Source organism: Centropristis striata, chromosome 13 (assembly GCF_030273125.1).
Source record: "Centropristis striata isolate RG_2023a ecotype Rhode Island chromosome 13, C.striata_1.0, whole genome shotgun sequence".
Classification (NCBI taxonomy): domain Eukaryota; kingdom Metazoa; phylum Chordata; class Actinopteri; order Perciformes; family Serranidae; genus Centropristis; species Centropristis striata.
Genome location: NC_081529.1, coordinates 832,533 through 838,535, shown reverse-complemented (window position 1 = coordinate 838,535; position 6,003 = coordinate 832,533).

Genomic DNA, 6,003 nt, shown 5'->3' with positions numbered 1-6,003 from the left:
GAGAGGAGAGGAGAGGAGAGGAGAGGAGAGGAGAGTGTTCCTCCTCTTCAGCTCTCTGCGCGTCTGCAGCAGCTCTCTGCTCCACCTGGCACGCTGCGCGCTCATTGGCTGCGGCGACGCGCAGCGTCACTAATCAGCAGGAGTCAGCAGGAGGCAGCAGGAGGCACCAGGAGGCCCCGGGCCCAGCGAGGAGCCGCTTTAACCATTAAAATATCATTTCTAGAGTGTGAAACTCTGGACAGAACCATCTACAGGCAGCCATTATTTTTCACGAGGTGGCCTAAAGACAATTACAGGCCAGAGGTTTATTCTAATGAACTCACTCACTCACTGACTCAATAAATAAATAGATTTTTTTTTAAAATAGCACAAAGGCTGATAACTGCTAAAAATTTACCTTGTAACTGTTTTTTAATTTTCATTTTATTTCATAGGCTACATATGTTTTATGTAGGAGATGTAGTATGTATATAGGCTACTAGATTGTGCAATAGTCTGAACTTTTTATATTTAGCTCTAGTGATATTTAAACCTTTTCCACGCTTTTATATATGCAAAAGTGTTTATACATGGGTCACCAAAGCTGTCATGTAAAACATTTTATCTTTTGTATTTGAACCAATAGAAATGTAGCCTATCGAGTCAAGTCACAGTTTATTTATAGACATTTAAAAACAACCTCAGCTGATCAAAGTGCTGTACAGTTATTAAAATACAATAAAACATCAAACACAAATATAGTAATAAATAAAAACAATGAAAACAATCAAATAGGCCTACTAAAATAAAAACAATAAAATAGTAATAAGAATAAAATAATAATAATGGCCTATGTTTCTGGCCTTTGAGTCACTCGAGCGTCACTACACACACACACACACACACACACACACACACACACACACACACACAAATAGTCCTACAGACGCACACTTGGATAAATATACAGTCTCTTTCGTAATATTTGGCCTAGAAAAAGGCCTCATTTTTGTCGCTATGTGTCAGAAACGGACAACAATGTAAAATGACTGGCTGGATATTAAAATAAAACAATAATACTGACTGTTCACCGATGCTGCGCGTTATTTCGTAAAATAAAATGACAATGGCAGGTTGGCTCGTAAAACGCAGCGGCTTTCCAAAATAAAATGCTTCCTGCTTGCCAAAAGCAAAATAAGGCGGACCAGACCCAAATTACCTCCACAAGCTGCTGCTGAAAGGCCGCAGACCTTATTATCCAAATTATATTTTATTAAACACACACTTATGCTGACTTATTCACGAGACAAAAAAAACCCTTCTTATTGTTCTAAAAAAAAAAAAAATCATATTGTTCTATTTTTCTCTCTTTTGTTTTATTTTTGGCTCAAAAATAAAGCTGAAACGATGAAAACCTAATAGAGACCAACATGATTTAACGCCAACACACACACACACACACACACACACTGGGGCACCGCCTGTGGTCCCACACGAGGGACAATTACAACAAACATCGCCCTACAGAAACTCTAAACTTGTGATTTGGGCAGAGCAGAGCTCGGACACTGTCATTACTCAGCTCTCGGTCATTATGCTCATCTGCGCTGGAAATCCCGGACTGAGAGCCTCAAATTAAACTCACTATCACCACAGACACATACTATGATATGCGGAAAGTCATTGCATCCGCATTAGTTTATGTCGTCACATACACTACCGGTCAAAAGTTTTAGAACACCCCAATTTTTCCAGTTTTTTTATTGAAATTCAAGCAGTTCAAGTCAAATGAACAGCTTGAAAGGGTCCAAAGGTAAGTGGTGAACTGCCAGAGGTAAATAAAAAAAGGTAAGCTGAACCAAAACTGGAAAATAATGTACATTTCAGAATTATACAAGTAGGCCTTTTTCAGGGAACAAGAAATGGGTTAACAACTTAACTCTATGGAGTCTTGGGCTATTTTGTCCATTTTTGAATTCTTTTCATGTCTTTGGAAGTCATTTTGTGTCTTTTTTTGTCATTTTGTGTCTTTTTTTGTCATTTTGTGTCTTTTTTTGGTCATTTTGTGTCTTTTTTTGGTCATTTTGTGTCTTTTTTTTGGTCATTTTGTGTCTTTTTCTGGTCATTTTGTGTCTTTTTTTAAGTCATTTTGTGTCTTTTTTTAGTCATTTTGTGTCTTTTTTTGGTCATTTTGTGTCTTTTTTTGTGTCTTTTTTTGGTCATTTTGTGTCTTTTTTTGGTCATTTTGTGTCTTTTTTTAGTCCTTTAGTCCAACATAAAATGTGATTTTGAATCTTTTTTTTACTTTCAAAACACTATCATGCTCAATAAAGAATTTTAAATGTTGCAAATGTGCATTAATTTCAGAGTACACTGAGACATTAAACTGCATCATTTTCAATTAAATTCTGGAAAAGTTGGTGTGTTCTAAAACTTTTGACCAGTAGTGTATATAAATAATATCCCTATATAACGGGCTATTTATTATGTGTAATAATGAGATTTGTCATGTATACCAAACAGGCTGAAATCTATATAATGGAGTCTTTATTTCTCTGTATAGCTTCAACTATAGGGGGCCATTTGTAACACCAGGTTCCCTTTAGTTTCCGTTTAAAAATTTACTGAGATGAATGTAAGGAAACACAAGATAAAATCAGACTTCAACATGTTCAGTCTGCACAAGCTCTGAAATGTAACTATTTATTCAAGAAATGTAGCTTAAAAGTACAATTTTGAGGTTCTTGTACTCTACTTGAGTATTTAAATGTTATGCTATTTATTTCCACTACATTTTAGAGGGAAATATTGCACCTTTTGCTCCAATACATTTGTTTGAGCTACTGGTTACTTTTTATGCATATATATCAATACTAAATATAACTAATATTGAATAACACTCAGCTAATAAATCATGATGCATTATTATAGATGTAGATACCTGGCAGTAGTTAAGTAAGTAATGCCTGCACACTAATGCATCAGTAATTACAAACTAATAATATGTAATTTTCCGAAACGGTTCATTCTGCACACTTCCTTCTTTTACTTTGGGACTTTATTTTGCTGCTCATACCTTTTACTTGTCACTGAGCATTCTTTACACTGATGGTATTGCTGCTAACTTGAAACATCTGAATACTTCTTTCACCACTGAGTCGGTCTCACCATGCAGCTCAGTAGCTATAAATATTCAAGCACTTTAGTGCAATTTGAGGTACTTAATTTCTACTTTACTCCATGTTAGAGGGAACTATTGTACTTGTTACCCTACTGAATTTATCTTAAAGTTGTAGTTACTTAGGATTTGACCTAAAACATAATATAAACTGAAATGTATTTTTAAAGACTAAAGCAGTTGTTCCCAACCTTTTGATGAAAGCAGTATGTAGTACGGGTTTCTTGCCACGTTTTAGATGTCGTTACCAAAGAGGTAAAAGTATCCACTATTTCACCAGGAGAAGAAATAAAATCTAGAAAATTTCCTCTGGGGAAATTCTGAAAGGGCCACGGGGGCTACTGCCGGTGTGTGTACACTATGATGAGATTCATCAGAGATTTCAAACTATGCCCTTTAACCTCAAAATGTGTGTGTGTCAACAGAATTAACTGACACTTGCTAATGTCCCGGAAGAGTGACAGCAGAGGTGGACTGGAATTTCTGGCCTCGAACAGAAAGCATTTTTGGCAAAACCATAATACCTATCATTGATTCGACTTCACTTTGAGCCTCCTGAGTTCTTCCTGAACGTCTACATATTGTTTTTTTTTAAGAAAAATGAAAAATAGCTTTGTTAAAGCGATCTAAAAAAACTGTTACATCTCCCTTTTTATCTCCGATTTTAATATGGGAGCCAATGAGGCTGTTGGTGGTGTTGGTGGATCATCTGTGCGTCCTACGCCCAAACTATAACTCTGACAGCTTTACCAGAGGATTGTGAGGGAGAAGACTAATTTTCCTATGTTTCTATGTATAAATTATTTCTGTAGAGTGGAATTTGCGGCCTGGAGCGCAGTTTTCAAATTTATTTTTTGACAGTTTTTTCTCTCCCTCTACACTCTGGCGATGATGTCACACACTGTGACACGAACATTCCGTGCAATACACACCCATTATAATCTCAGAATTTCTCCAAAAATGATCATGGTCATTGAACAGGGATTGATAAAAAACTATATGACCTATCGAAACGTGGATTAATACACCGATACACAAGACTTGTGTCTACTGTTTAAAGTTTAAATGGAGTCTCTAGGTGAAATTATGCCAAAGAAGTAGACGTTTAAAAATCTCCAATAGTGTTCTTTTTCACTCATTTTCTTTCGGCTGTCCCATTCATTTCAATGCAAAATTTTGGGCAGTTTTTCGCGACTTATGTCGAGAAAAATTCGTATCCTGTAGTGTGATTGCCCCGAGGCCCTAATAAGAAATTAAACTGGGGACCTCTGGACTAAACAAATTGTTTACGACAACAAAAAACCCATGTATTATCATGAACGGGTTGGTATGGTTTTAAGACTTATGCAGTGCCGTCTGTACGATATTCTACAAAATGTTGGTGCTTGTTTTAAACACATCACGGATGCTTTTTATCTAAAGAACTTGGTGACATGGATACTGAACTACATAAGGTTGGGCAACAAAACCACTTGGTTAAGGTTATGGAAAAAGGGTTGGGCTTAAAATGACTTCTTAAGTTTAGAACTACTGGACACAATGAAATAAACAATAAAAAGGGTTTTAACAGGGGTGTCCTGGGTCAAAGCTCTGGGTATCTGACATATCATTGGACAGCTACCGAACTCAGCGCAGAAAAATAACAAACCATTAATAAAAACGGCAGAGAAAAAAAGATTCCCTCAAAATGTCACTTAAAACAGGTTTAAATATATGGAATCATAATATCAGCACATGCTGTCTACTCGTGTAGGGCTTTTAGTTGTAATTTAGTATTTTTAATGTGCAGTATTGATACTTTTACTTTAGTAAAGAATTTGAACATTTCTTCCATTAATGCTGGAGCTCCTGAAGAGTTTCATCAGTCAAAGGTAGAGCGGCCCCGAGGCCTTCTTTAGTCACTAATCTTGGTTTTGACAGGACTCTTTGAAGGCTCTGCTGTCACTCTGATCTGCAAAACATGCACACACACACACACACAAAAGCCAGTTTAAATGAATCAATCAATGTCAGCTACACTGCAAGAAAGCCAACTTGTATTTTTTGGCCTAAAACAGTGATTTAAGTTGGTAAAACTTGGAAATATAAATTATTGACATTTAGGGCAATAATGTAAGTTAGCACAACAAAGGAAGCCAGTTGTCTGCTCAAAAACAAGTTGGTGAGTTGTTGTTACTTATATCTTTAAGTTGGGGTTCACAACAAGGGACAATAGTTCTGATAACTCTTATTTCTTTGTTGGGAAATGCAGGAAAGCGGTGAAATTCGGTCATTAGTGAAAGCTAGCAGCTGACTGACGCTAGCGGCTAACTGATGCTAGCGGCTAACTGATGCTAGCGGCTAACTGATGCTAGCGGCGCTGCTTGTTACAGCTACAAGAGTAGCCATTAGCGTATCAATGCTAACTCAAAATTGTGGTCGCAACATTAGCTGACATTTCATAGCAGCGTTACAATCGTGCCAATTCAGCACATTGCAGAAGTTAGCAGAAGTAAGGATTAAAAGTTATTACAATGTAAAATTATAAGTTAGTACAATTTACAGTTGAGTTGACAAAAATCTGAATTCAGAGTTGAGCAAACTCAAAAACAAAACTTAAAATATTTAGTTTAATTGTCCAACTTAAAATTTTATCAAAGTTTGTTGCCTCGAAATTTTGAGTTCAGCCAACTTTTCTTTTCTTTTTGCAGTGTACTCCCATCAGCATTAAGTTGTGTAGCGTTGACAGCATACATTTTGTCATGCCAGCTGAACAAAAACTAATGATTTGAACATACTGGGGACAAAGAGAGACAGACAGACAGAGAGAGAGAGAGAGAGAGAGAGAGAGAGAGAGAGAGAGAGAG